Genomic DNA, 22,586 nt, shown 5'->3' on the forward strand with positions numbered 1-22,586 from the left:
GGCCATGTCCCTGGGGGGGTTACACGCTCCGTCCAGCAGGATCCTGACAGGGCTGCGGATGGAGACCGGTCTCCTGCAAAGCAGAGAGGACCGTGATGGCTCCCACTTCAAGCCAGAGCCTCAGAGGATGGTGAAGGAGCACGGCATGTGAAGGCTCCAGCCTTGTAAAGTCAACCTTAACAGCACCGCCGACACAGTGGGGTGAGAAGGGACATGCCGGGAGTCCAGACTGGACCCGCTTTTCTTCCATATCTTTGAATCAAAAATCTTAAAAATGAAAAATCAGAGAATGCATGTGTGTGTGCCTCCTGGAACACAAAGCATTGAACTGGTTAGATTGTCATCCAGGGGGTGTATATAGCCCGGAGGGAGGAGCTACACGTTTGAGTGTAGTACTTTGTGTGTCCTCCGGAGGCAGAAGCTATACACCCATGGTCTGGGTCTCCCATAAGGAACGATGAAGAAAACCGGATTTGTGAAAGTGGCCTTACAGTACAAGTTGTGCTGAGCTTTATAGTTCTACTAATACTATAGTTTTACTCTTCACCATAGCTGTCACTCTAATAGGACATTGCGCCCTGCCAGTAACCAGAAAGAAATGAAGCTTCCCTACTCTTAGCTGCTCAAGATTCAACTAAAGAAAACCCCTTTAAGTAAAGGAAATGACAGTAAATCAATACCTTAAGTGTAAAGGCCCAGTCACACTAAACAACTTACCAGCGATCCCAACAACGATACAACCTGATAGGGATCGCTGGTAAGTTTCTAGGAGATCGCTGGTGAGATGTCACACTAAGTGACGCTCCAGCGATCCCACCAGTAACCTGACCTGGCAGGGATTGTGGAAGCATGCTGCGCTTGGTAACTAAGGTAAATATCGGGTAACCAACCCGATATTTACCTTGGTTACCAGCGCACACCGTTTAGCGCTGGCTCCCTGCACACCTAGCCACAGTACACATCGGGTTAATTACCCGATGTGTACTCTGCTACGTGTGAAGGGAGCCGGCTTCTGCGGACGCTGGTAACCACGGTAAACATCGGGTAACCAAGAAGCCCTTCCCTTGGTTACCCGATATTTACCTTCGTTACCAGCGTCTGCCGCTCTCACACTGCCAGTGCCAGCTCCCTGTTCCCTGCACTCCTAGCCACAGTACACATCGGGTTAATTACCCAATGTGTACTCCAGCTACGTGTGCAGGGAGCCGGTACTGGTAGCGTGAGAGCGGCAGACTCTAGTAACAAAGGTAAATATCGGGTAACCAAGGGAAGGGCTTCTTGGTTACCTGATATTTACATTGGTTACCAGCGTCCGCAGAAGCCGGCTCCCTGCTCACTGCACATTTAGTTGTTGCTCTGTCGCTGTCACACACAGCGATGTGTGCTTCACAGCGGGAGAGCAACAACTAAAAAATGGTCGAGGACATTCAGCAACAACCAACGACCTCACAGCAGGGGCCAGGTTGTTGCTGGATGTCACACACAGCAACATCCCTAGCAAAGAGAAACCAAGGAAAAAATTGTGAAAACATACCCTGCTATAACTAAATAAAAGCATAGTGCATATAAACATAGGGTACTTAGTAAACACTGTTTTTGATCAAAAAAAGCATAAAGCTATCCTACCAAACGTCAAGGTGTACCCAGTTGGGATAGTACCTACACTCTCTAATATTAAAACCTTACCATGGGTCTAAGATAGGCCTCAATGTGGCTAAGGGCTGAGAGCGACCGGGTCCCAACAGGACACACACAGTCAGGGGGATTCACAGGATAAAATGTCCAGCTCGCTGAGAAGGGGGCCACTCCCTGTTTGTACTAAATACAAAAAAACATCCCTAGCAAGTTGTGCCTCAGCAGCGATGTTGCTTAGTGTGACAGTACCTTAACATGCACTGAGGCTCTTCGGGGTGTTAATCTGTCAGCGGTGGATGCCTCACAGCTGCGCTTCTCTGCAAAAGGATTTCCATAGCAATCAGTACTGATGAAGGGCCGAAGCAGACCGAAACGTATATTGTCTGCATTGCAAGGACCTCATTAACTATATTTCTATTTCACTGAAATTTCGAGTGCCAATTGATTTAGTTCATCAATACTTTAAAACTTGAAAGTCAGTCAATCCAGAAAATTCCTAAGGGTATGTGCGCACGTTGCTTTTTACCTGCTTTTTACCTGCTTTTTTGCTGCTTTTTCTTCTGCGCTGTTTAATGCCAAAATGGATGTGTTCTTCTATTCAAGCAAAGTCTATGGGAATTTGGGTTTCTTGTTCACACTATGTTGTTCAAAATGCTGCCTTTTTGTGGCAGAACTTTGGTCAAAAACTCAGCTTTGCAGTGCAAAACCCAAATGGCAAAAACAATTGACATGTTGCTTCTTTGAAAAGCTGAGTTTTTGACCAAAGTTCTGCCACAAAAATTCAGCATTTTGAACAACATAGTGTGAACAAGAAACCCAAATTCCCATAGACTTTGCTTGAATAGAAGAACACATCCATTTTGGCATTAAACAGCGCAGAAGAAAAAGCAGCAAAAAAGCAGGTAAAAAGCAGGTAAAAAGCAACGTGCGCACATACCCTCAAGGTATCCTCAAGTGCTGTCGAGAAAACCATCAATCACTACGATGAGGACCGCCCAAGAAAGTGACTACCAAAACTAACCAAGTCTCAGATAACAGCCGTCATTAATGATTCACAGACATCAAAAAGCAGACATATCTCAACATCAACTGACCGGAAGAGACTTCAAGAAGCAGGCTTTTATGGACGATTTGCTTAAAAGAAGGCACTACTGAGAGCCACAAAGAAGAACTGATTTGTTGGAACAAGAAACACGAAACACAAGGACTGGACATTAGATCAGTAGAAATCTATACTGTGGTGGAATAGGTAAAAACATTACATTTTTGGGCAACACCCGCCATGTCTTTTTGAGATGCAAAAAAGTTGAGTGGATGGTTTCTACATGTATTTTGCTCACTGTGAAGCATAGAGGGGGGAGCTTTTCTCATGTAGCGGTGCTTTGCTAGTGAAACTGCTGATGATTTATTTCAAATGCAAAGCACACTATCCTAGCATGGCTGTGCATTCTGCAACATGCCAAGGCATCTGGTTTGCACTTTTTGTGAACATCTTGTGTTGCAATAGGACAAGACACACTGGTGTTATACTTCTAAAATAACATTCAGGGATCACTTTTTTATGGCATTAAATGCCTTTAACGTTTTTAGTTTTAACAGTATGAAATAGTTTAACTTAGCAAAAGATGTGCTCATGCAACTTCCCTTTATACAAAAGAAGTACATGTAGAAATCAGGCTTTCATACCACCTACCAAGAAAAACCTGTTACTCAACTTAGAGCAATGTGACTGAATGACTGCATAGCAGAAGTATCAAGCAAATTATTTGTCTAGAACTTCCACCATCACTTCAGCTGCATATACACTGCTGTCATAGAGAACCTATTTTGTAACGTAAAGTACAGACATGGCTGTAAAGGCGCTGTAATACAGATTAATTGAAACCTATGATACCTGGGGCTTCTCCCCCTGTCTGTGATTCCCCAACCCACCACCCGCCTCCGGTCTTTGTCAGTTCACTGCTATTTCAGTTACCAGCCTCCTCTGCTTGAAATCTCTTATTCAAACAAAAGGAGGCAGGCAGAGGGGCAGGAGAATCAGAGATAGGGAGGAGTAGACCCAAAGTACAGTACTGTACTTTGCCCCTGTGCACCAAAATCTAATCAGCAAAAAACTTCAAATGGTGATTAAAGAAGAACAACAAAGCAGATGTCTTCAGCAAAGGTATTAGGTTTATCATTATTACAGTGCCATTACAGCTAGGTCTTTACTTTACATAATAGTGCTGAGATGTTCTCTTTAAAACAATGTCCAATAAAAAAAAAATGTATAAAAAAATTACACAAGGAAGTTTAAAAGATGAATCTGATTACAATGTAATGAAATACAGACAGGCATGTGATACAAGTCTTCTGTGCACCCTGCACCATTTCTGCTACAGGAACGTCCTGCTAGTGTAACTTAACTTTCTCTCTTATTACATCATTCCAGTAAGAAAGCATGTTTATTTCCTACTTTTGGGCAGTATGATAATCTAATATGTTAAAGTATAGGCCATGTACATTAATTTCAAATAAGAAAAAAAATACTATTGTTAAAATCTGGTCTTTCCATTCCCTCTTCCCATCCAGATAGAGTACAAGCAAAATGGGACAGGATGATCAAGAATACTCAGATCAAATGCATCACTGGAGACTAGAGTTGAGCGCGGTTCGAGGTTCTCCAGTTCGCGGCTCGAGTGATTTTGGGGGCTGTTCTAGATCGAACTAGAACTTGAGCTTTTTGCTAAAGCTTAATAGTTCTAGATACGTTCGAGAACGGTTCTAGTACCAAAAAGACAAGCTAATTACTAGCTGGCTTTCCGCTGTAATAGTGTAAGTCACTTTTAAGTGTAAGTGGACTTTTAGCCAGAGAAGCAACGGCATGTGTGATAGGATGTCCATGTCACATGTCCCTGCATTATAAAAACGGACATTTTCCTCTAGCACGCCATTATCTGCCTTCTGCGTCTTGGTGTCACCGCTGGCATAGCTCCTGTCTCCGATACTGCTGTGTACGCTCTATACACAGCGCTATACAGAATAGGGATAGAAGTTTCTTTCAGCCCTTGTAAGGGCTAATACCGGCAGGGTCAGAGCCATAGGTGACAGTCAGGGCCGTGAAAACAGATTTTAACAGCTACACAAGATGACAGAGTCTGTGTAGCTAAGGTCAGGGATTTCCTCGCTGCATTTCCCCATTAGGAGGGATAGAAAGGGAGGCTTCCTTTCCTGTACTCAGACCCACAACCCTGCCACTGTACCCTCCTGCCCTTTGCACACTCAAACTCATTGTTACTAAGCCATTATACTAGCAAACACTGAGGAAACGTAGTGGCATCCTAAACGTGGCTGTTGGACTGTATTGTCCCACTAGTGCAAAGATATTTGCAGCACGTCTGCCTGCATTGCACACTCAAGCTCATTGTTACTAAGCCATTATACTAGCAAACTATGCTGCCAGTTTAAGGGCCGTAGTTGCATTGTCATGGATAATTATTGTTGTTTATTCTGCTGTTAATAAAGCTAGACCACCGCTGAAATCTAAACCACCTCTCAATTTTTACTACCGCATTTTAAGTGCACAATCTTGTCGCAATCAAAATGAGTGGCAAAATGACAGATGCTGGTGGAAAGGGGAAGAGGCGTGTTGGAAAAGGAAAAAAAGGGTTTGTCCGTTGGGAAGGTGGCAAAGCTCCATTAACATCTGCTGAAGATAAACCATCTTCCAGCAAAAGTAAGATGTCTACTACTTACCGTGGACAATCCGATGTGCTCACTTTTTTACGGACACGAACAACTGGAACAAAGGTAGATGATGGCCAAAAAAGGAAAATGCTTGAATGGATCTCAAGTGGTCCAACAAGTGCCCTCTCCGCCACCTCAACTACCGCATCCAAAAAACACCAGTCCTCTGAGTTGTCAGCCCAATCACACTTGCATTCTCCCAGCTCTGAAGTCTCCATCCGCCCTGCACAGTATGGTGGAACTGAGATGGCTGAGTCTGCAGAGCTGTTCAGTCACACTATAGCCTGGGAATCAGACGTCTGCTCCCAAGCTACAGTGAATACAGACCAGGAAATGGTCTGTAGTGATGCCCAGAACCTTTGTGACTCTGATTCAGGCCGTGAGGACCAAGTTTCTGAGCATAATGTTGACCCTTTTTCACAAACTGTAACACCTGTTGTTATAGACAATGAGGAACATACTGATGACGATGAGACGCAGATACCAGATTGGGATAACATAAATATTCGGTCAGGGCAAGAAGAGGCTCGGTCTGAGGGTGAGGGGAGTGCAAACACAACAATTGATGTTCTAGATCCCACCTACTGTCAACCCACAGTCAGGCACTCGAGGAGGTCAACAGATGCGGTGGAGGAGGATGCAACCGACGATGAAGTTACCTTGCGCCTTCCTGGACAGAGTCGGAGCACTGGTAGCACGTCTACAACTGCATCCTCAGCCACCACTCTGCCTCTGAGCACTAGTCGGGGGGGCTCAGCAGGTCGCATGCCCTCTAAGCCTTGCCTAGCCTGGTCCTTTTTTGACATAGCAAAAGATCGGCCAAATTATGTGATCTGTAAAATTTGTCGTGATTCTGTTAGTAGAGGGCAAAACCTCAGCAGTTTGACAACTTCTTCCATGAATCGTCACATGAATAAATATCATATGTCCCAGTGGGAAGCTCACCGCGCTGCAATGCGGCCTAGCGGAGCGAACCATCCACCGCCTGCCCCTTCCAGTGCATCCGCACGCTCTTCATCTTCTAGGACTGCGGGGACAGCTGTCACACCTGGTTTTCGACGCACAACTTCCACCACTGTAACCGCAACAGGCAGTTTGCTTGGTAGGTCGTCAGTTGGTTTGGAAGGGGAAACAAGTGCGTGTGTACAGCTCTCTCAGACATCGATAGCACCAATGTTAGATGAAGGCAACATCATGTCTCCGCCTGCACTTTCCTCACAAACCTGCATTTTTCCAGGGACACCCTACTCAACACCGTCTACACATAGCAGCCAGATCTCTCTCCCTCAGATGTGGACAAATAAAAGGCCATTTCCTGCGACCCATGACAAAGCTAAGAGGTTGACTTTATCCCTCTGTAAGCTCTTGGCTACCGAAATGCTGCCTTTCCGCCTGGTGGACACACAGGATTTTAGAGACCTTATGTCTGTCGCTGTGCCCCAGTACCAGATGCCCAGTCGCCACTACTTCTCTAAGAAAGGTGTGCCCGCGCTACACCAGCATGTCGCACACAACATCACCGCTTCCTTGAGAAACTCTGTGTGTGAACGGGTGCATTTCACCACCGATACTTGGACCAGTAAGCATGGACAGGGACGTTACATGTCGCTGACTGGGCACTGGGTAACTATGGTGATAGATGGTGAAGGGTCTGCTGCACAAGTCTTGCCGTCCCCACAACTTGTGTGTCAATCCTCTGTCTGTCCAAGTTCCGCCACTGCTTCTGCCTCCTCCACCTCATCTGGGTCCTCCACCTCCGCCCCAAGCCTGCCTGGTCAGGCCACCAGCGTTCTTACTGCGCAGAAGGAATCACGCACCCCTCATTACTATGCTGGCAGCAGAGCGCAACGGCATCAGGCGGTCTTTAGCTTGACATGTCTTGGAAATAGGAGTCACACAGCGGCTGAGTTGTGGGCAGCTCTGGAGACTGAGTTTAATAAATGGTTGTCTCCACTCATCCTGCAGCCTGGTAAGGCCGTGTGCGACAATGCTGCAAACCCGGCCCTTCGCCTGGGCAAGGTGACACACGTGCCTTGTATGGCTCACGTGTTGAACCTTGTTGTCCAGCAATTTTTAACACACTATCCCGGCCTAGATGGCCTTCTGACCAGGGCACGAAAACTGTCTGCTCACTTCCGCCGTTCAACCGCCGCAGCTGAGCGACTTGCATCGCTCCAGAAGTCTTTCGGCCTGCCGGTTCATCGCCTGAAATGCGATGTGCCGACACGCTGGAATTCGACTCTCCACATGTTACAGCGACTGTGGCAGCACCGCCGAGCCCTGGTGCAATACGTCATGGTCATGACGTATAGCCTGGGCCAACGAGATGCAGAGGTGGGGCAGATCACCCTGATGGAGTGGTCTCAGATCAAGGACCTATGCACCCTTCTGCACAGTTTCGACATGGCGACGAATATGTTTAGTGCTGACAATGCCATTATCAGCATGACAATTCCAGTCATTTACATGCTGGAGCACACGCTAAACACTATTCGGAGTCAGGGGGTGGGACAATAGGAAGGGGAGGAACTACAGGAGGATTCATATGCGCAAGACACAACAACATCACCAAGGTCCAGATGTTAATCATCACCAACGCGGCAGGCATGGGACCATGGGGGACAGGGATCAACAAGGGCGCATGGTAGCAGGCGAAATGTTGAGGAAGGTGCAGGAGAACATGAAGAAATGAAGGACGAACTGTCCATGGACATGGACGACTCAGCGGATGAGGGAGACCTTGGTCAAATTTCAGTTGAAAGAGGTTGGGGGGAGATGTCAGAGGAAGAAAGAACGGTTAGCACCTCTATGCCACAAACACAGCGTGGACTTGGTCCGCATGGCTGCGCAAGACACATGAGCGCCTTCTTGCTGCACTACCTCCAACATGACCCTCGTATTGTCAAAATTAGAAGTGATGACGACTACTGGCTTGCCACACTATTAGATCCCCGGTACAAGTCCAAATTTTGTGACATAATTCCAGCCATAGAAAGGGACGCACGTATGCAGGAGTATCAGCAGAAGCTGTTACTCGATCTTAGCTCGGCTTTTCCACCAAACAACCGTGCAGGTGCAGGGAGTGAATTTCCCAGTTGTAACTTGACAAACATGGGACGGTCTCGTCATCTTCAACAGTCTACCCGTACCAGTAGCACCGTATCTGGTGCTGGTAACAGCAATTTTATTAAATCTTTTCATAATTTTTTTAGACCGTCCTTTGCAAGGCCACCAGAGACAACAAGTCTGACACATAGTCAACGGCTGGAGAGGATGATACAGGAGTATCTCCAAATGAACATCGATGCCATGACTTTGCAAATGGAGCCTTGCTCATTTTGGGCTTCAAATCTTGAAAAATGGCTAGAGCTCTCAACTTACGCCTTGGAGATTTTGTCATGTCCAGCTGCCAGCGTTGTCTCTGAACGTGTCTTCAGTGCTGCTGGGTGTGTGCTGACAGATAAGCGCACGCGTCTGTCCAGTGACAATGTGGACAGACTGACGTTCATCAAAATGAACAAGTCATGGATCCAGAAGGAATTTACTACCCCTGTGTCATCCTGGGGAGAGTAAATGCTTGTGGATTTGGAATGTGCTTGATGCAAATCAAAACATCCTGTTTGCAACTGGGGCACAAGTGCTGCCACTGATGGGGTGTCTGTGTGGCCCAATTTTTGGAAAAAAAGGAGACTCCGCTTGGAGTAACCCTTGCTTGCTGTGTTTTTTAAAATCATCCTGGGAACGGTTAAGTATGGCGTATTTTTGAATGTGCTTGATGCAAATCTAGCTGTGAAGTGTACAACTGGGGCACAAGTGCTGCCACTGAAGGGGTGGGTGTGTGTGGGGCCCAATTTTTGGAAAAAAGGGAGACTCCGCTTCGAGTAACCCTTGCTTGCTGTGTTTTTTAAAAGGAGCCAAGATGAACAAGTCATGGTTCAGCAAAGACTTAGCTAACTACCCCGGTGTCATCCTGGGGATGGTTAAATATGGCGTATTTTTGAATGTGCTTGATGCAAATCTACCTGTGAAGTGTACAACTGGGGCACAAGTGCTGCCACTGATGGGGTGGGTGTGTGTGGGGCCCAATTTTTGGAAAAAAAGGAGACTCCGCTTGGAGTAACCCTTGCTTGCTGTGTTTTTTAAAAGGAGCCAAGATGAACAGAGCTGGGATCAGGAAAGACTTAGCTACCTACCCCGGTGTCCTCCTGGGGACGGTTAAGTATGGCGTATTTTTGAATGTGCTTGATGCAAATCTACCTGTGAAGTGTACAACTGGGGCACAAGTGCTGCCACTGAAGGGGTGGGTGTGTGTGTGTGGCCCAATTTTTGGAAAAAAGGGAGACTCCGCTTGGAGTAACCCTTGCTTACATGGTTTTTAAAAATGATCCAAGATGCACAGCGCTGGGATCAGGAAAGACTTTGCTACCTACCCCGGTGTCATCCTGGGGACGGTTAAGTATGGCGTATTTTTGAATGTGCTTGATGCAGATCTAGCTGTGAAGTGTACAACTGGGGCACAAGTGCTGCCACTGAAGGGGTGGGTGTGTGTGTGTGTGTGTGTGGCCCAATTTTTGGAAAAAAGGGAGAACTCCGCTTGGAGTCACCTTGTGGTGTTTTACATGATTTTAGAAGGGCATGCCATGCCTATATCTGTGTCTCCTCCTCTTTTTCCTTGTCCAGCTCTTTTGTTTTCGCATGAGTATATGTCCTTGTCACTTTCCCATGTGTTTGTGTTGTGAGTTGTTTGTCACCTTTTGGACACCTTTGAGGGTGTTTTCTAGGTGTTTTATGTGTTTGTGATTGCCTGCCATGGTTTCCTATGCGGTGCGAGTTCGGTTCGTCGAACTGAACTCGAACGAGACCTCCGTTCGACGAACCGAACTCGAGCCGAACCGCGGCTGGTTCGCTCATCTCTACTGGAGACAGCCAACAAACACAACTTGTCTATAAATTTACATAAACCAGATCTAGCGCACCTCTAAGAAATAAAATGGCAAATGGCAACCTCTGTACCCTGAAGGTTTACCAAAAGCCAATTATACTGCAGCGCTGTATGCCAATAAATTACGAGAAGTAGCAACCATTCCACCACACAAATCTTTGACCCATTCACTCTTCTTAAACATTCACGAGAAACAAATACAATCAACTTACTAACATTATTATATTAAAGGTAATCTGTCAGCAGGTTTTGCAGGGAAGGGGCTAAGAGCATAGTCCAACTGATGTGTGACTTACTGGGGTGTGTGTTGATTTTTTTAATAAAATCAGTGTTTTATCATCAGGAGATTATCACTACAGGACTAGATATCTTGTGCCTCCTAGTCAGCTGGTCTATGTAAACACACTCCTACCACTGATTAGCAGCTTTCTGTTAATTAACACAATAAGTGGTGTTTATTTGTACTAGTTACCACAATTTGTGGTGTAAAAATTAGGCTTTCAGGGGTCTGCACTACCATATTTATTATCCTACATTTGTTTGTCTCATTACTCCTCATGTCCTGTTATAGTGTTATTTTGTATAAATGTGAGTTTTATTAGGATTCAGGTGCTTCTACCAATAAATTGGTGTTTTCTGTAAAAAGTGTTCAAGATTTTAGTGTATCAGTTTGTTTTTTTTCACTTTTTCAATATGTATGACACATTTTCTCCATTCCCTTCCATGGAACACTCTCGTGGCCCCTCGCTGAAGTAGAATTCTATACAGCAGGCCACCCCTTTCGACATGGGACACTCCGCTGCTTTTTGGGACTCCACCCCCTTTTAGGTAACCTCCCCTCTTAGGAACTCCACCCCCTTTTGGGTATCCCAGTCTATTGAGAGTACATTCCGTGGTCTCCCCAGGGAATTCACATGTACCAGTCCACACAGTTCCTCAATGCGCCAAGTGTCATCCTAGGCTCACATCCTTGAGACGCTCTAACAGTGTCTGCTATTGCAGCTGCTCCTGCCGCAGATCCCACACCTTGACTTGCACCACGTACCATAACATCTTCTCCATTTCCTCTGAACATGCTGCTTCAGTCATGGCCGCTACTCCGCTCCGTAGTCTTCGTGGACCTCTGCAGTGTGAAGCAAACTTTGTGGACCCACCGATCCATCGCCAACACCACTTTGAAGCCGCTACATGTGCTTTCTGGAGTTCTGCCTCCAGTCTAGCACCATACGTGACAATTCACTCAGTGAATTGATGGAGTTTACTCACTTGGCTTCCTTCTTAGGAGGTAGCACAAGAAACACTTCCATTTAAAAGTCTAATTGATTTGTTCACACCATCATAAACCGCACTTCATCACATAAACACAGACGGATTTTAGGTCCATTATATTTGCGGTACTCCTGCACAATTCAGATACACTTCTCCAGTAAAATAATACACTTAAAGAGAACCAATCATCAGGATTTTCGTATATAACCTAAAGCCAGTGCTATACTGGCACTATCAGGCTGCTTATCTACATACCATTAGTGGTCAGCTCAGATGTTTAGGCTTTCAAATCCAATAAAGTAAACTTTAAAAAATCATCAGCTACTTGATTGGCATTAGCAACAGAGCAGATAATGTCTGGGTGGGTATTCATATGGATTCCCGCCCCCCTGCCCGTTGTTCCTCCCTCTCTCTGTTCTCTATGGTAAGTATTATACAAACAATTCAATTTGTTGAAGGACCTGTGTGAGGTCATAACCATGTGACCAGAAGAGGCAGGGCCTCATCCAACAAATCTGGATACCAGGTCTCATGGGTATTACCTCACACAAGTCCTTCAACAAAGTGAATTGTTTCTATAATACTTACCAGAGAGAACAGAGAGAGGCATATGAGACATAAAGGTATGGATTTTTTCAGTGTTCTATAACCTGTATGCCCATATTAACAATTTAAAAAGGTCATGACAGATTCCCTTTAAATGTTGTGACACTGTATGACGAGACAGATCCTTACCCTGTTCATTGCTGACCTGCCGAGCAATTCCAGCTGCAGTGTTGAAACTATTACCCATGGAGAGTCTCTGCATTATCCTGTCCTCTCTTGCATTTGTCTTTCGAGGGCAACCAGCCATCTTGGGGGACTTGAAAGAGTTTGTGATGTTGTAAAGATGCAATATTCTCAAAATCACAAACCTACTTCTCTTGCTATGGGTCACCCCTTTGGCGTTCATCTGAACAACCTGCTGCTGAACGCTTTCAGTCACATTAGAACAGCACACCATTTTTGCAAAGTCAGTGCAAACTGGAAAGTTAGGCTGCCAGTTACATTGTTAGATAATTAAGGAAATTTGCACTAGGTGCCAGATTATCACCAATAACTTGCATGTATCTGAAAGTGTTCTCTAATTTTTTGATCAGTGTTATTTTTTTTATTTATCTCATTTACATTGTTATTATGTGCTTTTGAAAAAAAATAAAATTTATGAAAAATTTTAGGATATAATCACACAGGGCTACACAATGACCTTAAAGCTAGTTTCAGACGTCCGTGTTTTAGGTACGTGTGACATCCGTTTTTAACATGGGTGTCACACGTACCCATGTTACCCTATTGTGTACTCACACGGCCGTGTCGCCGCACGCTCACACTGAGACGTGTCCGTTTTTTCTCCGGCAGCACGGGTGTCACATGGACCGCACACGGATGTAATCCGTGTGACATCAGTGTGACACGGACCGGAGAAAACATGGGTTTTTAAATAAAAAGATGTTCTATATTTACCTGTATCCAGCGATGCTGTCTCTGGCTCTGCTGCCTCCCGCTCCTGACCCCCGCTCATTATTTTCATCAATTATTCAATGCAGTGAGCAGCTGCAAGCAGGGGCATCGCGGTGACAGCGCTGGAGACAGCATCGAATCGCCGAGGACAGCATCACTGGGGACATCGCTAGTGACAGGTGAGTATCCTGCCAGCAGTGTGTGCAGAGACGTCCAAGAGATCATCGGATTTCCCAATGAACTCTGATAACCTCCTGATGAAACCCCTGCGACAACTGCGCTACAGCGAGTGTCATGATGGTGACTTCCTGGGGTTCATGAAAGTTCATTGGGAACCCCGATAACCCCCTGGATGTCACTGCACAAACTGCTGTATACTCACTTGTCACCGGCGATGACCCTGGCGATGTCTCCGGCGGAGCTGCCCTCGGCTGTGCTGTCTCCGCGATGTCCTGGCTCCCAGATCCTCGGAAAGTGAATAATCAATGAAAATAATGAGTGGGGGTTAGCAGAAGACAGCATCATTGCAGAGACACGTGTTTTACCTGGTACGTGACACACGTGTAACCATAACTATGCGTGTGACTGGTACTGGGTGCTGCTGGTTTGGAGTAAGTAGCCCTGGAAGCTCTGATGCACGGACATTATAATCCCTGGTGAGCCAGCACAAGGATGAGAAACTGTTGCAGGTTACATTCTGTGGTTTTGCTGGTTATGTGTCATATGCCGTTAATTGTTTGGGGATCCAATAAAGTCTTAATATTTTGATTCCCTCACCCTGTGTTGTCTAAGTAGTGTTCCTCCCCGGACTCAGATCCGTGGCTGGATTAGCGCACGAGAGCACCCACTGATCCCCGTGTCTCCACACATGTCCCTTAGTTTATACATGAAGCCATTGTTAGTATGTTAGTCCATTATCATAGCTTGTTATTTCATTTAGTAGAAGTTCAATTCAGTAGATGATGAAATAAGGACTAGTGGTTTACGGATCAAGAGCATAAGATTTTACTTGCTCTTAAACAATCCACACCACAATAGTCAACTTGTCAGAAGTGGATATCTTCTGCCTTTCATGCACCGGGTTAGTAATATTAAAGACATCAGCATGCAATGTTAGCCGTCCTCAAACTAACCACCATCATGCAGAAGCAATCCCAGAATAATCTTCCACCTCGACGCGTTTCCCCCCTGCTTAATAAAACCATAGGGGTTCCTCAGGAGACTTTGAATGACATAAATCCATGGGTCAACAATAATTCTGTACACCACAAATGAATCTAAGGAGAGGAATGTAAAAAGGGGATACTATCAGTCACAAGACTAATAGAATAATAACAACAGTATAAAACTATTCACAGATAGTGAACTGTGGATTTAATCCCCACCCCGTATATTAAGGCAATGTCCCCTGTATGATCAGTCATTCTGGTCCCTTTGCAGAGAAACAGCCCCAAAGCATGATGTTGCCACCCCCATGCTTCACAGTAGGTATGGTGTTCTTTGGATGCAACTCAGCATTGTCTCCTCCAAACACAACGAGTTGTGTTTCTACCAAACAGTTCTACTTTGGCTTCATCAGAGCATATGACATTCTCCCAGTACTCTTCTGGATAATCCAAATGCCATCTAGCAAACTTCAGACAGGCCCAGACATGTACTGGCTTAAGCAGGGGAACATATCTGGCACTGCAGGATCTGAGTCCTTTGCGGCATAGTGTGTTACTGATGGTAGCCTTTGTTACGGTGATTCCCAGCTTTATGCTGTTCATTCACTAGGTCACCCCGTGTGGGTCTTGGATTTTTGCTCACTGTTCTTGTGATCATTTTGATCCCAAGGGGTGAGATCTTGAGTGGAGCCCCAGATCGAGGAAGATTATCAAAGGTCTTGTATGTCTTCCATTTTCTTATTATTGCTCCCACAGTTGATTTCAACTGCAGGGCTACAATTTTGTTTCTGGTGTCTTTTGACGGCTCTTTGGTCTTCACCATAGTGGAGTTTGGAGTGTGACTGTTTGAGGTTCTGGACAGATGTCTTTTATACTGATAAGTTCAAACTGGTGCCCTTAACTACAGGTAATGAGTGGAGGACAGAAGAGCCTCTTAAAGAAGAGGTTACAGGTCTGTGAGAGCCAGAAATCTTGCATGTTTTTAGATGACTAAATACTTATTTTCCACCATATTTTGCAAAGAAAAATCTTGCCAAATCAGACAAGGCGATTTTCTGGATTTTTTTCTCTCATTTTGTCTTTCATAGTTGTGGTCTTCTATGATGTCAATTGGTGGCTGAATAAATACTTTTTTCCCCACTGTATATTTTTTCCTTTTTTAGCAACTATGAACAAGGCTATATCGGACAAAATGTTAAAACACCTCTGTCGCACAAATTCTATGTGTTTGCATTCACCATTAAAATTAGAATTCTCCAAATATGGACATAAAGAGTGATTTTCTATGGACTAGTAAAGGGGTTATCCATAACCTGTTCACTAGCACCTCAACTTCATTGTCGTGTGCGCACTAATCCTGGGCTTATGTTATTAGTTATATCGCACAGTGAACGGTATAAAAAAAAAATCCTGAATTGATGGTTTTTGCTCATTCTGTCTCCCAAAATCAGAATAGAAAGCGATCAAACATGGCATGTGCCCAAACAGTAGTTTTCCCCCATGTGTGAGGCATCGTTGTACTCAGTATAATAGAAACACCACTTCTGTATTTATCACCCACTCCTGGTTTTGGCTACAAATACTGGGGTAAAAACTCTCCAAATACTCAATATGTGCACAAGGCAATACGCAAGTATCAATTTGTTCAGATTCTCTCGCTCTATAACAAGCTCCTGGCAGACAAGTCTACATGTTTAATGTGGCAGGTTCCTTTTAAGCAGGACTGACTGGTTCCTGCGTTCCACGCCATTTGTCTACTTTAGCCCAACAGGTTTCCATTTATTTTGCTTTCTCTGTTAGTAAGTGTCATCTTACAGACTATATGTATAAAGACGCCTCAAGAAAAACAAGAATGAAAAATGAAATTGGAGTAGATAGGTAGTACTCCTATGCAAAAACAAGGAACATGAATAAATATATTGATGTACAAAATGAATGTGATGGTAGAAGTCATTCAGTGGATGGCCCAGGAGTCAAAACCCAACTGGTCCCACCTTTTAGTAGATATTCTATAGAAGAGTTTAATAGAAAACCCCTTGAACTTGTCCAACAGTGTAATTTACTGAATGCATCTGCACCTTAGATAACCTTCCTATAATAACAGCGACATTACACTGTATTTAGAGTTTGGGAATGTTTGGATGGCATCTTACTCTCCTGCTCCTAAAAAGTTGTTGTCATCGAAGTCTTTCTATGCAATATTTACAGGATCTCTCTAAAAAGGTCTCAGAGAAGCAGTTCCCACCACTTGGACCAGTCTTGTATCTAAGGCGGGCTTTGCACACTACGACATCGCAGGTGCGATGTCGGTGTGGTCAAATCGAAAGTGACGCACATCCGGCGTCGCAGTCGATATCGTAGTGTGCAAATCCTTTTTGATACGATTAACGATCGCAAAAGCGTCGTTATATCAGCGGTGTAGGGTCTGACATTTCCATAATGCCGGTGCAGCGACAGGTACGATGTAGCTCCTCGTTCCTGCGGCAGCACACATCGCTGTGTGTGAAGCCGCAGGAGCGAGGAACATCTCCTACCTGTGTCCCGGCTGCAATGCGGAAGGACGGAGGTGAGTGGGATGTTTACGTCCCGCTCATCTCCGCCCCTCCGCTGCTATTGGCCGCAGTGTGACATCACTGTGACACCGCACGATCCGCCCCCTTAGGAAGGAGGCAGGTCGCCGGCCAGAGCGACGTCGCAGGGCAGGTAAGTCCGTGTGAAGCTGGCGTAGCGATAATGTTCGTTACTCCAGCAATCACAAGATATCGCTGCTGCAACGGGGGCGGGGACTATCGCGCTCGACATCGCAGCATCGGCTTGCGATGTCGCAGCGTGCAAAGTACCCCTAAGGCCCCTTTCCCACATCAGTTTTTTGCTATCAGTCACAATCCTTTTTCTCAACGGATCGACGGTCGCAGATTGTGGCTAAACTGATGCGACCGATCCGTTTTCTGACAGATCCGACTAGCTGTGGGCTAAATAATAAATTGGAGCATGATCAGTTCAAAAAAATGGAATCCGTCGCCGGATTCCATTATTTGACGGATTACAACGGATCCTGCTTACATTCTACCAAATGACGGACGGCGAAGGATCTGTCGCTGTCCGTTTTTTCGACGTACGCAAAAAACGTTACTGTGGACGTCATCTCCATCCGACGGACAAACATTTTTCGATGGATCTGTCAAACGACGGATGAAACGTGAGGCTATCCATCGCTAATACAAGTCGATGAGAAAAAAAATGGATCCAGCGGCATCAGTCACCGGAACCGTTTTTTTTTTTTCAAAATTCGACGGATTGTGACTGATGGCAAAAATCTGATGTGTGAAAGGGGCCTAAGCCACTGTGAATTGAAAGGTGGTCATGCACGTGTGACTCCCTCCATTCACTTCTATATGAATCCCAAAAATATCTGCGATCAACAACAAACGAGAGCGAAAAGAAATGCTCATGCACGGCTACCTCCACATAGACATTGGCAAGAGAATTAAGATCTACAGATGACCGAACCAGAGATTCGGTGCTCATATGGAACACAGACATTACAAAAAAAAAAAAAAAAAAAACAGAGTTCAGGTTCGGAGATCCGGAGCTCTACATAGGAACGCAACTCACGTGAGCGTCGCTGTGCTCAGGTACACTTGGTGCTCGGATACGCTCGGTGCTCAGCCTAGTGAGAACCGCTTGCAGTGTGTGATCGGCTGGCGCTGGGGTAACAACAGCGTGATCAGATATAGTGTGCAACAACAAAAAAAAAAAGGGGGGGGGGGAACGACACCCACCCGCCCCCAGAGGTGATCTGTTTATGGCTGGCTGCATGTGAGTGGAGACCCGAACTACCCAATTAGTGACTTCCATTGGGGGTTCAGGTCAAGTCTAAGTCCTAAATTGAACTTTATCTGAAGTCCGGCTGAGCCAAACCTCCACGTTTCCGCTCACTTCTATTAAGGTCCTGTTCTCAAGATAGATACATCGCCAACCCTGGGACTGGCTCCCGTCAGTCATTTAGAGTGGACAGATTAGTTTTGTGGATTTTTCTGTGCTGCTAACAAGAAAAGATCCAAGGCACACGAGGTAGAGAGAAATCAGTTTATTTTCGACGCGTTTCAAAATCTATTCAGCTTCTTCCTTAGGAGAAAACAAAAGTACGGTGGCTCAGTGGTTAGCACTGCAGTCTTGCAGTGCTGAAGTTCAATCCCACCAAGGGCAACATCTCCAAGGAGTTTGTATGTTCTCCCTGTGTTTATATGGGTTTCCCCAAGGTTCTCCGATTTCCTCCCACACTCCAAAAACATACCGATAGGGAATTTAGATTGTGAGCCCCAATGGGGACAGTGGTGACGATGTATGTAAAGCGCTGTGGAATATGGCAGCACTATATAAAAATAAAGATTATTATTATAAAGTACAAAAAAATTGTTTGTACTGTGGATTTGTCAAATCCAGCTTCGAAACGCATAGAAAATAAACCACTTTCTCTGCCGTGTGTGCCTTGTGTCTCCTCTTTCCAGTAGCGCAGAAAATCCACTAAATCATTCAGTCCACGGTCACTACCTTCACGATGGATCTTGATTTTGTGATCAGTATATTTTTCACAAGGCGAGCAGATATACTGTTTCTTTCGCTCTTGTCTACCATTTAAAAGGGAACCTGTCACCAGTTTTTTCAGTATTGACCCAAAAGTGTCACCTTCTGCAGCTCCTGGGCTGCGTTCTATGAAGGTGCACCTTGGCCCTGACTCCCCTTGCAGAAGCCAAAAACAATTTTATAAAATCTGACCGCCACATATGCAAATGACCTGTTCTGGTCGGATGGGCGTCCTCTTTTTCGGCTCCTGCCCCCCCTCCTGCCGCTGTTCGCCGTCCTCCTTTCGTGACTGACTTGTCTGACACCTTCGTCATCATCATGTAGCTGGGCTGAATCTCGCGCCTGCGCAGTCATTCCCCGCTCACACAGGCACACTTTGTTCTGACCCATTGCGGGCAGAGCCGAAAACATAGGTGCGCTTGCGAGGTCTCTGTGCAGATGCGAGTTTCTGAGAGAGCTCATGGGCTTGTGCAAGCTATGTTTTCTGCTCTGCCTACAATGGGGCATAGCAAAGTGCACCGGCGTGAGCCGTTTATTTTTATTTATTTTTTTGTTAAAAAAAAATGGCGTGGAGTCCCCCCCATTTTTCATATCCAGCACAAGGAACAGCAGCAACTGCAGGCTGCAACCCTCAGCTGTCTGCTGTAACTTGGCTGGTTCTGAAAAATAGAGGGGGCCCCACGCTTTGGGGTTTTTTTCCATCACTCCCGCGGGCAATGAATGTGGCGGTCCATCAGTCCCGCGGGCAATGAATGTGGCGGTCCATCAGTCCCGCGGGCAATGAATGTGGCGGTCCATCAGTCCCGCGGGCAATGAATGTGGCGGTCCATCAGTCCCGCGGGCAATGAATGTGGCGGTCCATCAGTCCCGCGGGCAATGAATGTGGCGGTCCATCAGTCCCGCGGGCAATGAATGTGGCGGTCCATCAGTCCCGCGGGCAATGAATGTGGCGGTCCATCAGTCCCGCGGGCAATGAATGTGGCGGTCCATCAGTCCCGCCGGCAATGAATGCGGCTGTCCATCAGTCCCGCGAGCAATGAATGTGGCGGTCCATCAGTCCCGCGGGCAATGAATGTGGCGGTCCATCAGTCCCGCGAGCAATGAATGTGGCGGTCCATCAGTCCCGCGGGCAATGAATGTGGCGGTCCATCAGTCCCGCGAGCAATGAATGTGGCGGTCCATCAGTCCCGCGGGCAATGAATGTGGCGGTACATCAATCCCGCAGGCAACAAATGTGGCGGTCCATCAGTCCCGCGGGCAATGAATGTGGCGGTCCATCAGTCTCGTGGGCAATGAATGTGGCCATCCATCAGTCCCGTGGGCAATGAATGTGGCGGTCCATCAGTCCCGTGGGCAATGAATGTGGCCATCCATCAGTCCCGCGGGCAATGAATGTGGCGGTCCATCAGTCCCGCGGGCAATGAATGTGGCGGTCCATCAGTCCCGCGGGCAATGAATGTGGCGGTCCATCAGTCCCGCCGGCAATGAATGTGGCGGTCCATCAGTCCCGCCGGCAATGAATGTGGCCATCCATCAGTCCGGAAGACAATGAATGTGGCGGTCCATCAGTCCCGCAGATAATAAATGTGGTGGTCCATCATCACAACTCTGCACCACCCAGCGCAGCACTCAAGAGCCCTGATCTCCGGATTGTTGGGGGTCCCAGCATAGTTACCCTCTGTAACTCGTCAATTTTGGAATATCCCTTTAATGAAGTCATAGCTGGAGAAATATACAGAGCAGGACGGTTTCTAGCTCTGAAGGCAATAACGAGGCAGCACAAGGCTCCTGTGTACAGCACAAGGCTCCTGTGTACAGCACAAGGCTCCTGTGTACAGCACAAGGCTCCTGTGTACAGCACAAGGCTCCTGTGTACAGCACAAGGCTCCTGTGTACAGCACAAGGCTCCTGTGTACAGCACAAGGCTCCTGTGTACAGCACAAGGCTCCTGTGTACAGCACAAGGCTCCTGTGTACAGCACAAGGCTCCTGTGTACAGCCCAGGGCTGGGACCCGATCACTGTACATCGAGATCAGACAATGTCCCGAGGGCAGCACAGTCTCCGCCAATGCTCTGCCTCTGCTCTGCCTCTGCTCTGCGCAGCGGTGATTTCTGCCCCATTTCTAATCATTCACTTCTGGTGACCAGATACTTCCTGTGCCCTGAGCCCCGCACACAGTGAATGGCACTTACTTTCCTCCATGTCCCCGCACCACCCGGACAGTGGTAATGTGTCCATGAGCTAATGGCAGGAGGCGTCCTAAAGAGAGAAGAGGAGTATCCGCGCCGGGGAGTATCCGCACAGGGAGCTGAGTGCTGGGCAGTCACCACAGGCGGGCACACGGCGAGCACCAACACGAGCGCTCCGAGTCCTGTCAGCTGTCACTAAGCCAACGACTGTCCCCGCCCACACCACCTGTGACGTACTAGACCAGGGCGGAGCCAGGACCGCCCACTGCACAGGTCTACAGAGGACGCTACTGCTGCAGCAATGTGACTGGTGACTGTGAAATAGCGGGAAATCCGGCAGTGAGTGAGCAGCAGCGATGCACGTGACAGCGCGAGCTCAGGTGCCAGACACTGAATGGCCGCACCTCTCCCTGTATTATACCAGGAGCAGAGAGCAAATCCCATCATAAGGGATACAAAATACAGGAGCAGCCCCCACTGCACCGACATTAGGAATGGCAGCGGTCCCGCACCTGTATGAAGCCCTTCATATTTACACATAACTACAGTACTTTTATATTTCTTTTTTGCCCACATGAGTTTTGATTGTATTTATATCTGTGTTAAGCAGGCTTTACACGCTGCGATATCGGTCCCGATATCGCTAGCGTGGGTACCCGCCCCCATCTGTTGTGCGTCACGGGCAAATCGCTGCCTGTGCCGCACAACATCGCGCAGACATGTCACACATACTTACCTGCCCGGCGACATCGCTGTGACCGGCGAACCGCCTCCTTTCTAAGGGGGCGGTTCGTTCAACGTCACAGCTGCGTCACTGAACCGCCGCCCAATAGAAGCGGAGGGGCGGAGATGAGCGGGACGTAACATCCCACCCACCTCCTTCCTTCCGCATTGTGGCCGGGAGGCAGGTAAGGAGAGCTTCCTCGTTCCTGCGGTGTCACACGGAGCGATGTGTGCTGCCGCAGGAACAAGGAACAATTTCGTTACTGCTGCAGTAACGATTTTTGAGAATGGACCCCCCTGTCACCGATGAGCGATTTTGCACGTTTTTGCGACGATGCAAAATCGCTCATAGGTGTCACACGCAACGGCATCGCTAATGTGGCCGGATGTGCGTCACCAATTCCGTGACCCCAACGACTTCGCATTAGCGATGTCGTAGCGCGTAAAGCCCCCTTTAGGCTGCCCTTTTCACACATCAGTGATTCTGGTACGTTTGTGCTTTTTTGAAAACGTACCAGAATCACTGACATACACAGACACATTATAATCAATGGGTCTGCTCACACATCACTGATTTTTCACTGAACTTGTCTCCGTGCAGCGTACACCCTTGACCGTGATTCTGCACGGAGACAAGTCAGTTTTTCTCTGGCATCACTGATGACCCATGGACCACACTATGGTATGATCCGTGAAACACGTACCAGAAAAACACTGACATATTAAATATTCAAAATTTTCAGCTTACCTTGCCTGCTCCGCTCTCGTCAGCTCCTGCCTGGCTCATGAATATTCATGAGAGCAGGAAATGCCGACCAGGAAGTAGGTGCTGGGAGCGGTGGGCGGAC

General features: G+C 46.9%; 1 protein-coding gene across 2 annotated transcripts in view; it reads right to left on the bottom strand.

Moving 5' to 3' along the window:
• Positions 1 to 21,192, bottom strand: part of NOD1 (nucleotide binding oligomerization domain containing 1) — a 126,264-nt gene extending 105,072 nt beyond the window's left edge. For both annotated transcript variants that reach the window (XM_075316635.1, XM_075316634.1), the window contains exon 1: positions 21,019 to 21,192. The gene's annotated coding sequence lies outside the window, so the exon portion shown is untranslated. The remainder of the gene's footprint in view (positions 1 to 21,018) is intronic.
• Between the last annotated feature and the right edge of the window lie 1,394 nt (positions 21,193 to 22,586).

The sequence above is a fragment of the Anomaloglossus baeobatrachus genome, chromosome 6, assembly GCF_048569485.1.
Source record: "Anomaloglossus baeobatrachus isolate aAnoBae1 chromosome 6, aAnoBae1.hap1, whole genome shotgun sequence".
Classification (NCBI taxonomy): domain Eukaryota; kingdom Metazoa; phylum Chordata; class Amphibia; order Anura; family Aromobatidae; genus Anomaloglossus; species Anomaloglossus baeobatrachus.